General features: G+C 35.2%; 2 long non-coding RNA genes across 2 annotated transcripts; both read right to left on the bottom strand.

Moving 5' to 3' along the window:
* Nucleotides 1-1,561: 1,561 nt before the first annotated feature.
* On the bottom strand, nucleotides 1,562-1,985 carry LOC145039095 (uncharacterized). Its single transcript, XR_013679728.1, has 3 exons — nucleotides 1,946-1,985; nucleotides 1,832-1,874; nucleotides 1,562-1,762 (listed from the first exon to the last, which is right to left on the bottom strand). It is a non-coding gene; the product is annotated as an uncharacterized LOC145039095 (long non-coding RNA).
* Nucleotides 1,986-2,103: 118 nt separating this feature from the next.
* On the bottom strand, nucleotides 2,104-3,319 carry LOC145039094 (uncharacterized). The gene is made up of 3 exons (XR_013679727.1): nucleotides 3,207-3,319; nucleotides 2,427-2,494; nucleotides 2,104-2,330 (listed from the first exon to the last, which is right to left on the bottom strand). It is a non-coding gene; the product is annotated as an uncharacterized LOC145039094 (long non-coding RNA).
* Between the last annotated feature and the right edge of the window lie 8,868 nt (nucleotides 3,320-12,187).

The raw sequence follows: 12,187 nt of genomic DNA, 5'->3' as shown, positions 1-12,187 counted from the left end.
GAGGGAGAGATGCGATCTTTTGAACGTGATACCTCTAATTTGGGGTTGGGGAAGAAGTAGATTTTCTAATTTCCCTTAAGGCCATGAGGTATGCGGGGCTTTACTACCGTCAAAACAAAATATTCACATCACAAAAAAATTTGGTGTACAACTTTGTTATTTTTCTTTTCAATTTAGAGGTAATTTTATATAACACCCCTTTAAGTTATATATTATTTACATATATCACCTTTTCCATTTATATATTATTTACATATAACCTCTTTCAATTTCTATATTTCCAATATATATCCTTACTAATTATATTATATTAACTTAATTTTATAAAAAATATATAACAATATACAAAACAAATTACACCATTAATGTAATGGGAAAAAAATTAAAAAAATATTATTTTTATTTTTATTAATGTGTTTTTTGCTAATGTTTTATTGGGTTTTTTTACTAATATAATGTAAAAAATAAAAAATAAATAAAAGAAAAATAAAAACAATGTGGAGGGATAACCATTTTCAAGGATTAGTAAACATGTAAGTGGATGGATGTGGCGCATAGGTGACATCACTTTTCTAGTGAATACCTAGTGAATATACCCTTTGGCCTAATAAACATTCAAACAAATGTGGAGTAGTATATTTTGCTACGGAAACATATTCCGTAACTACTTAACTACGGAATTTTCCGTAGTCAAATACTTATGAATTTTGATTTCGTAGCTCTTTTACAAATTCACCTTTTTGTAACAAATTTCATAATAGATTAGCTACAAAATTTTATTTTGTAGCAAATTTTCCTAGCAAAATAGCTACGAGCCCTAATTCCATAGCTACTTGCTACAACCAAAAAACTTGTAGCATTATTTGTAGTAAACTAGTTACGGATTTTAATTCCGTAGCAACTATTCAAGATTTAGCTACGGAATGCAATTCCGTAGCCATTTCCGTAACAAATTAGTTACAACCAACCATTTTGTAACATATTTCGTAGTAAAATAACTATAAATTTAGATTTCGTAACAACTTTACGTAGCTATTTAAGATTTAGCTACATAATACAATTCCGTAACCATTTATGTAGCATAATAGCTACGACAAATCGTTCCGTAGCATATTCCGCAGTAAAATAGCAACAGATTTTAATTCCATAGTAACTTTCCGTAGTTATTTAGGATTTTTCTTGTAGTGTTATAAATATCCCAAAAAAAGGAATTAAAATCGGTTTTTGTCTGAATTTAGGTTAAAAACATCAAACCAATCTGTTTGGCAACCAAAATCAAAACAAGTTGGTCTTATTTCTGTCAACAAGCTATGGGTTATTTTTCCAGGTCGACACAACAAATTTCAATAGTATCACATTCTTTCTTTTTTATTTTTATAAAGACTTGACACTCTTATATTTATCATGTCTTTTCATACTAACACCCTTGGTCAAGGAATCAAAACAGCAAATCTACTAAATTTGTCAAGGAGTCAAAACAGCAAATTACTATACTTGCCATCATTAATCTTCACGACATAAAGACGGGATATGATGTCTTTTTCATACTAATTACATCAAATCTACTAAACACCATGACATTATAAACAACCCTCGTCACTCATCAACATAATCTGCAACCCTATCTCTTAATTACTAATCAAATTAGCATTCTCTGTCTTCAAAGTTATTGCAAACACACAAAGTCCATTTACGACATGGAACTCCTACATTTATGAAGACTCATACTTGCAGACACATTCAGTCTATTCTTTTGGTATTGCTGCTAAAATATCAAAACATACAAAAATTATGATATAATTCTATCTCAATTAAAAATATCAAAACTAACCTTTGTTGTATCTTTGTTTTCATCATGAGGAATCATCGTTATCCTAAAAAACAATGCATCAGCGTTTTTACCCTACATGAAAACTTCAATGAAAACATTTATGAATTTATGTACCTCATCATCATGTCAGAACTTGTATCATCTTTAGAGAAAGTGATCACAAACTGGTCAAGGAGCCAAAACAACCAACCTCAATAGTAAACCAATATAAACTTAGAGATTCTAACTTCTAAGTTAGTAAAACAATATGTTTGAGAAAAGGATATCCAAGCTTAGAATTAGGTAGGTAACTAGGTAGTTTAATTTTATATCCAAAGATGTAGACACTGCCTTTTTTCCTGTTGTGTGAGATCTGAAAACTTTGGCCATACACCACATCCAATGGTAGTTGTGGCCGCCTCTTAGGGTGAAGGCGTGCAAATACGCGCTTTTTGCCATTCTCAGTGATGTGCAAGGAAATAAAATCTGGTGTTTCGTTCTCGATTTCTATAAGAGAAACCTGAGCACAAATAAATTTAGTTAGTTGTATTGATAACGTACATAGCAAAATAAGCATATACCAGTGTTGCAAAAGTTATAGTGTTGTTTTTTATACCAGTGTAAGACGCAAAAATTTGTCTTCAAGGTTGACATCAAACGATTCACCACTTTGAAGCTCAATACCTAAATCAAAAGGATATGAGTGTGAAAAAAATTGAAAAAACTATACAAGTTGGAAAAAGGTAACACGTGAAACAAAACAGAAAGGTAGTGTTAAATACATTTGATATGAATACAACCAACCATTTTTTTTTCACAATATATTTTTAGGGCTGTGTTCATAAATATGAACCTTAAACACCGGTGCCTATATAAACACCCACAATCACCATATTTGTAACATAGCAAGCGCAATGATGCAACTAGCACTCATAAATGCAATCTTATAAATCCAATTTATTGCCCGTTTCAAAGATACATAAATACACAAACAGAAACCATCCAATTTATATACACAAGCAGGCTTTGTAGATGCAAAATACACACACACACCAAAAAAAAAAAAAACTTGTTTATATACATGTAGCAAATACGCTACCTAAAAACAAAGTTCTAGGCTGGATTTTGGTTGCCAACAGTAAATTTACGAACATGGAAAAAGTATAACACAATCTTAAAATCTAGACCAACACTTGCACATACTCTTTGCTAATAAGAAAGAGAAATTTCTTCAAACAATCACCAGATCAAACAACCGGGTTTAAACACGTTACCGGCATCATTATCAAAAAAAAAAAGATCCAAATTTTCATAAAAAAAAAACCGTAACGACATAATTGAAAAGGAAGACATAAACAGAGTGTAGCTATAAAAATGTAGACAGTTGGTTAGTTACCCCAAAACGTCTTTGATGGTCTTATTATTGGATTCATTATTAGAGAGGAAGAGAGATATTTGTGCGAAAGCTATTTGTGCGAGAGAGGGAGCGGCAGAGGCAGAGAGGCAAAGAGAATGTGCGAAAGCTATTTGTGCGGAAGCTATTGGAGAAAAAGTAAGTATCAACGTTTTTGTTTTTGGGGCTTCTTAGTTCTGACCCAAAAAAAAAAAAAAAATCCTTATTATATATATATATATATATATATATATATATATATATATATATATATATATATATATATATATATATATATATATATATATATATATATATATATATATATATATGGTTAAGTTAATGTCAGACGGCTTAATTTTGTGAGACCGTGAGACTTATTTTTTTATTTTTTTTAGTTAATTCAAGTTTCGAAAATAATATTTAAAAAAATAATTTTTGGATTTTTCCATTTATTTTGCATTTTAAAATTATTTTTTAGAATATGTACAGTGTAATATTATATTAGAATATTTCATGTATTTTTCAAAAAAAAATGGAATTTTTTTTATATTTTTTATATTTTTTATTTTTTTTAGTTAATTCAAATTCCGAAAATAATATTTAAAAAAAGAATTTTTAGATTTTTTTTGAATTTTAAAATTATTTTTTAGAAATATGTCAGTGTAATATTCTATTAGAATATTTCACGTATTTTTCAAAAAAAATGGATTTTATTTTATTTATTTTATTTTTTTAATTAATTCAAGTTCCGAAAATAATATTTAAAAAAAGAAGTTTTGGTTTTTTCTATTTATTTTGCATTTTAAAATTATTTTTAGATTTGGTCTCACGGTCTCACAAAATTAGAATGGTCTCAAATGAACCTGAACGTATATATATATATATATATATATATATATATATATATATATATATATATATATATATATATATATATATATATATATATATATATATTCTTATCTTACTATAACTTTGTTTATAATTATTAGGGTTGTTTACTATTCGGATAAAAACGAATTGTCCAATTAGACAATTTGGTTCGAATTTTAGAATTTTTGGATCAGTTTCTAGAAAAACCGAATTCTTATTTTAGACAATCCATTGTTTACGGTTTATAAACATAAAACCAAATAGTCCAAAAAAATTTAATAAGAGTTTATTATATATATATATATATATATATATATATATATATATATATATATATATATAGAGAGAGAGAGAGAGAGAGAGAGGGGGGGGGGGAATGATCATTTGAGAACCTATAGTTTCCCGAGAACCCGAGAACCAAACGGAGATCGTTAAATCAAAATAAACAATGGTTAAGATCTTTTGTGGCAATTTTGTAAATACATGGGAAAGAAAAAGCATGGGGGCATGTTTTTTAAATTAATCAGGGGCATTTTAGGATAACAAAATTCATACGCTCTTATCAAATGAATCACGCCAACTTTTACCGTTCTACGCTCCCTCGCTCAACAGGATAAAGTTACGTGATTCCGAAGGATCATAGGCATATCCAAGGGCTGATTTAGGGTTCGTAAAGAGGACATAAGCCATTGTTATGAATCTGGTGAGTTTTCTTTCTCTGGTTAAAAATTAATTCTCCATCATTCGATTTTGGTATCAATCAGTCTCATATATGTTTAATGTATCTCTTTGTTTTGAGCTAGGTGTGTTTTATAAAGTTTGTTTGAAATCATTTATGTGACATCCCTAATTTCTCGGCTAGAAAAGATCGATTTGTTTATGTTTTGTCTTATAAAATCAGAGTAATCCTTTGATTAAAAGAGTTTCGGAATTTGTTCCCAAAACAAAATATGATAAAATTTATCAAAACGTTTCTCAAAGAGAACGTATTTTCATTAAATAATAAAACCTCGGGATGTCATGTTCTGATACAGAGCAAAAGTATAAACAGTATAATACAGACCTTACAACAGTTATTTGTAACTACTGATCTATAATCCAAAATCTCTCGTCAAGTTCACCAACTTATACTCTTGTGCCATTACCTGTAATGCAAAGAAAACTGAGTGGATCAGGCTTGGGAGCCTGGTAAGCATATAGGGTTTTCAACCTATAATAATATATTAATTATATTTAATCATCAAGCAATCAACCCAATTACCCATCCCCATTATCTTCTTTATTTCTTAAGGTTTTACCCTAAGAATCAAATATCCTTTATTCTGGAACACCGTAAATTTCAAGACAAATTTTTCATTTAAAATAATCATTTTATTCTTAGAAACACTTGTTTAAAATCTCATTCATAGTCGATTTACAAAACATAACTCCATTTTCTCTTGCATAGAAAACCAGGATCCTCCAAAATATGACTCTTTCTCTGGTGTGTACAATCAAGCCGGTGCCGTCCCGTGATACTGAAAGAAACCTGAAAACATCAAACAAAACACTGTAAGCACGAAGCTTAGTGAGTTCCCCAAAATACCACACATAACACATATTAGCCACTCGAGGCTATAACTCTATGGGTCCGTGCACCCAAACTCTGTGAACCCTCAGGTTCTAACTCTGGGAACCTTCCGGTTCCAACTCTATACACATGCACAGCATAAATCACATAGAATAATGCAGTACAACACATCACGTACATATAGCATACAAATACTCTAATCACATAACTCTGGTTACCTACTCAAGGTAAAGTATAGTGAGAAGACTCACCTGGAAAGCAGAAAGCAGATATCCCCACACTTGAATCTTGAACTCGCCACCGCCTAACACGTAAGGCAAATACTCTCATGAATACAACTCTCGAGACTAGAATAAATCCTCTCATAACACCCTCTTATGGGTAAAAGACTATTTTACCTCTCTCTCGGCCCAAAGGCCACATCGCTGACCAAACCCTAAAAGTCAACGGCCAACCCTTGGTCGAAATCAAAGTCATCAGTCCAAGTCAACCCCTGACTGACCCTACTCGCCGAGTCAACCCTGTCACTCGTCGAGTTCCCATAATCAGAACTTCACTCAATCTGCGACCTAACTCGCCGAGTCACCCCGAGACTCGCCGAGTCCAACAACTCTGAGTCCACTCGCACACGACTCACCGAGTCATCCCTTGACTCACCGATTCTCGACTCAACCAGAGAATATTTGGGACTCTTCGACAAGACTCGCCGAGTCCAAATGGACTCGTCGAGTCCAAGGCTATCTTCAACCTACTCGCCGAGTTGTTCTTCCAACTCGTCGAGTTCCAGACCATCTTCAAGCAAATCGTCGAGTCGACCCATGTGACTCGCCGAGTACCACCGTTCTGAATCTATTCAGAAGCACTTCAGGCCATGCAATTGATCCAAAACATAGATCTAGCCTCCTACAACCCATCCATCACGTAAAGTGGCAAACTTTACGTGAATCCAAAGAGATCTAAGCCGTTTGCACATTGGGCTAGGATTTGGGACAAGATGGCTCCATCAACCACTCACAAACAGGGACTTTCATGCACTCTAGACCTTCTCCCTTCCAGATCTGAGGTAGCAACCTCAGATCTAACCTCTAAACTCCAATACATCCAAAGATATGATCTCCAACACCCCCAAAATGATGCATCTAAGAAATAGCAGCTCAAAAAAACGAGATATTACCTCAAAGGAATGCCCCAATTGAAATGAGACTCGAATTCAAACAAAGCCCCTTGCTCCAAGCCTTCAATCTCCCAAAATTCCTTCACAAATACATTCTCCAAGCTCCAATCCATCCAACAATGGTGCTTCTTCGTGATTTAGGGTTTTCTGGGGCTCAAGGGGTAATAAAGAGGCTGAGAGGGAAACATAATGATCTTTATATAAGGCTCAACCCCGAGAATTAGGGTTTTCTCCACTCAGCGCCTACTCGCCGAGTCCATTACCCTGACTCGCCGAGTCGGCCACTTAACACGCGACCAAGTCGCGACTCTACTCACCGAGTCCGCACATGGACTCGCCGAGTCACTCTTTCCCAATTTACTCGCCGAGTCCGCATATTCATTCGTTCCTAAGGATTTACCTAAGGAATCGACACGAAGTCTATTGTTGCCAAAGTTTATCAATCAGGTACTAAATCCATAGTTATCAGGTGCTAACTCCATACTCACCAAGGTTCACTCCACAAGTGCTAATTCCATAGTCGCCAAGGTTTACTCAACATGCGCTAACTCCATAGTCGCCAAGGTTTATACAATAGGTGCTAACTCCATAATCACCAAGGTTTATACAATAGGCATTAACTCCATAGTCACCAAGGTTTATACAATAGGCACTACGTCTCATAGTTGCAACTATTTAATCTACCCAACATATTTTGTAGATATAAAATACATATATAGTTTGAATCATTTAACACCCGTATAAAACATCAATTCCAAGTTGTAACGCCTGTCTTTTTGGGCCTGTCATTAATGTTGATATAATACTCTAGGTTAACATTTGTAACCCATTTTGAAATAATTGAAGTGTATTATTTGAGTATTATGTGTTTTGTGCTTAATTGCTTAATTATGTGGTTTGATTAATTAAGAATAAAATAAGCATCGAATTTGAAGTGTGGGATAATCCCAATATCTTTGCATAAAGATGTAGTGGTCGAAACAAGGATTCCGAATATATAAAGAATGCCGAAATCCAAGTTATAACGAATAAGTTATGACCTGTCGAAGTTTCGCGACAGAACCGACAATGTTGAATGACGTAAAAAGTGAAATTTACGTTAGAGCAATATTTAGCCTTAGTGATCTAAACGAAAGTCGTAGATTTCATTAAACCAAGAGTGTGCATAAAAAGAACGCCCAAATCTGACTTCGTATGAGTAAGTTATGATTTTTTGAAGTTTCGACTTAGCATTATGCAACCCGAATACTCGATTTGAGATCGAGCAGTTTTTAGCCGAAACAATCTAAATAAGAATCGAAGGTCTCGTTAATAGGAGTAAATCGATAAAAAGATAGGCAAAAACGGACGTCGGATGAAGAAGTTATGAATTTATAACGGAATTTTCCTGTCCCGGCCTACTAAAAATAAATAATAAAAATAAAGTCAAAATTAGACGACGGAGTCTAAATGAAAGTTGTAGATCGTAGTCTCACCTACGCGTGGATATAAATAACATCGAAAACGGAGTTTGTATGAGGAAGATATGAATTTTTGAAGTTTATTAAATATTTTCGATATATATATATATATATATATATATATATATATATATATATATATATATATATATATATATATATATATATATATATATATATATATATATATATATATTATGATATTATCCGAAGGGGGGGGGGGGGGAGTCAGCGACCTTATCGTCATTACGTCCAGCGTAATATCAAGTTACGCCCAGCGTAATTCGACCTTCCAGCCCCTATAAAAGGAGGTCGAGGCAACCGAGTTCATTGCTCATTTCTTCCCTTTTTCTCGCGTTTTTGCATCATTTTTCGTGCAAGAATTATCTCGAAGCCCCGGTATCATTCCCGAGCCCCAAAGCAAGTCCCGGGGTCCCGAAGATCCCGAGAAGTAAGATTCCTGAGACGAAGCTCTGCCCGCGAGGAGTCCGGTTTTTGTGAAGATCTTCCAGATCTGCCGAAGAATACTACTTCTACAAGCCGTAGTGCTGTCCGATCATCTTCTGATCAAGTGAGTGTGTAGTTACTTTCTTCTAATGCATAATTCTGAAGTATTTTATACGAAATGCATGTTATGTGTATAATTTTGTTGTTATATGTGTGAATGTAAATTCATTCTCTTCTATCTCATAGATCTGATTTACTTTCTATGAAATACGTGTTATGTGGGTGTGCCTCATCTGTTATGTGGAATATATATTGAATGAAAATGCTATACAGGTTTTAAACTATGTATAAAAATATATATTTTTATCTACTAATATGTTGGGTAGAACATGAGTAGATAGTTGGTGTGTAATAAACAGATGAGAGGCCTCAATGTTGTTGTTGATGATCTAGTTATTCAGCGGAGTATGGATAACGACCACAGACTCCTTCTAGACAGCCTTGTGGAACGCTAGCAGGTTCATAACCTGTAGGTGTTGTGAACGATGTGTTCACCGATGTACTCTATCCCCCCTCATGGTTGCCTTTAGGATATCTATTGTTTAGGAAACCCCTTAGCAGTAATGTCCGTCCCGATGAAAATCCTAGATTAGGTCCTTTGAGATAGATGTTGTTTTAGGGATGTAAAGTGAGGATAACGGGAATGGGTAATCGGGATAGTGATTGGTTGGTGAAATTAAATATAATTTATTTATTGTGGGTTGAAAAACCCTATATGCTCACCAGGCTCCCAAGCCTGACCCACTCAGTTTTATTTGTATTACAGGAAGTGGCGCAAGGGCGTAAGATGGATGAATCATCGAGTTGTTTTGTTTACAAGTCTGTATATGTATATATTTATTGAATGACTTGTAATGTTATCGTTTATGCTTTATGGTCTGTATCGGAACATGGCATCCCGAGTTTTGATTATATAATGAAAATGCATCTCTTGATGAAATGCTTTGATAAATATTATTTTATCATGTTTTGTTTTGGGAGCAAATTCCACAACACTTTTAAATCAAAAAGATTTACTCTGAAATTATTTTAAAAAGCATAAATGAAATCGGTCTTTTCTGGCCGTGATTTTGGGGATGTCACAGTTGGTATCAGAGCATTAGTTTAAGCGAACTAGGAATTTGTAGGATTTCTAGACTTAAACTTAGAATGCTAAGTGGAATTTTGAGATATGTGTCTGTTGGATTTTAGACACGAGCAGTAGTTTATTTTTAGGAAAGTTGCCTAAAATGCTTTTATGTGCTAAATGTTATATGTTGCCATATATGATATTATTTGTTCGGATCTACGGTTTGTTGGCAACCGGATCTGAAGGTTTATGTGTTTAGGATTGTAAGCGTATGTATACGATATTAGAACTAGCATGTAATCGTTTCGGAGTGATAAGGATGATTTGAAATCTATCGTGAAGGAAGATCTAAATTTCACCTTATTCAATGTGTAGATCAAAATGGTGAGAACAAGGAGTGGCGTTGGAAACGCGGATGAAAACAAGAATCAACCGCCAGTGATTGAGCAAATACCTGTTGTAGCAGCAGCACCCGAACCAATAACAATGGCTGGGGTGCAAGCCATGATTCAAGCTATGTTAGCCGAACAAAGGGATGAGATGCGACAGATGTTGCATGATAATAGGGACGAACCTATCATACCTATTGAGGAACCCGAATTGATTCCCGAGCAATCAGATGAAGGGAACAATAGTCGCATTATGAGTCAAGTTGGGACTCAAGGAGAATGAAGGAACGATCCGGAAAGGAGAAACAACAAGGATGGGCGAATGTACAAGAACTTCTTGGGCGCCAAGCCGCCAAGTCTTTCTGGGAGCCCAAAGCCTATTGAGATAATGGATTGGATCTCCGAAATGGAGATGGTATTTGAAAGTTGCGACTACAGCAACAAACAAAAGACTGTCTTTGCAGTTAGACAACTAAAGACTGGAGTATTGAGTTGGTGGAAGTTGTTGGCAGATACTATGCCACAAGGGGAATCCCTGAAAATGTCATGGGAGGAGTTCTTAGAACAACTAAGGGTGCAGTATTGTTCAGAGATAGATCTGATTGATCTGAACAATGAGTTCCAAAACTTGAAGAAGGGTAGGATGAGCATAGACGACTATGCTACTGCATTCACTGAGAAAATGAAGTTATTTCTGTACCTAGTGCCAACAGAACTCTCCAAGATTGAGAGGTTTGCAAATGGGCTGCCTGCCGACTTTGGTCCGACAGTCAAGATGGCAACTACTCTGAAAACGGTTGTTCGTGCAGCTAAGAATGTGGAGGCCCAGCAGAAGGAAAAGGGTCTGGAAAGTATAGAAGTTGGTGAAAAGAGGAAGTTCGATGGAACTTCAGGGTCCAATAAGAGAAACAAATTCTCGAAGTCTGGTTCGAGGGGAAGTGGAGGCGAAGAGAAATGGTGCGACAAATCTAAGAAGAAGCATCATGGAAAATGTGAGGTAGTGGCCACATGCTACAAGTGTGGAAAGTCAGGTCACTATGCCAATGAACGTACCCTCACTAAGAAAGTTTGCTATGGTTGTGGTGAGGAGGGACACATGTCAAGGGACTGCCCGAAGAAGAAGGAGGCAGTTAGACCCAACATTCCGCCAAAGCCAAAGGCGAGAGCATTCCTGATGACACTGGAAGCTGCTAAAGATGAAGCTGATGTCACTTCAGGTACCTTTTCTCGTAAACACATTGCCTGCACAAATTTTATTTGATTCTGGAGCCAACTACTCCTTTATATCGCATGAATTTGGTAGAAAACTAGCTTTGCCTGTTGATAGACTAGATAATGCCTTATTAGTCGAAGTTGCTAGTGGCAAGTTTGTACCTGTTAGCTATCGTATGAAAAACATCTTAATTGATCTGAATGGGAATAAGTTCCACGAGGAATTATTGCCTATCGAACTTAACGGTTTCGACATCGTTTTGGGAATGGATTGGCTTAGCGCCAATGATGCCAAAATTTTGTGCAAGAAGAAGATAGTAAGGGTAAACCCGCCAGGGAAGGAATCGTTTATGGTGTATGGAGATAAACACCGAGTAAATTCTGGAATCGTTTCTCTAATGAAAGCCAGAAAGTGTTTGACCAAGGGATGTACATCATATTTAGCATTCGTGATTGATGCTAAGAAGGAAAAGAAGGTGATGCAGAGTATTCCAGTTGTGTGTGATTATCCGGAAGTATTTCCCTAAGATCTTCCTGGATTACCGCCTGATCGACAAGTGGAATTCCGTATTGACTTGTTGCCCGAAACAATGTCAATTGCAAAAGTACCTTATCGATTAGCACCGACGGAGATGAAGGAGTTGATGATGCAACTTCAGGAGTTATTGGACAAAGGTTTCATTAGACCTAGTTCATCACCCTGGGGAGCTCCGGTGTTATTTGTGAA

This window comes from Lactuca saligna, chromosome 4 (assembly GCF_052625555.1).
Source record: "Lactuca saligna cultivar CGN05327 chromosome 4, ASM5262555v1, whole genome shotgun sequence".
NCBI classification, from domain to species: domain Eukaryota; kingdom Viridiplantae; phylum Streptophyta; class Magnoliopsida; order Asterales; family Asteraceae; genus Lactuca; species Lactuca saligna.
This window is presented reverse-complemented; position numbering and strand designations above follow the sequence as displayed.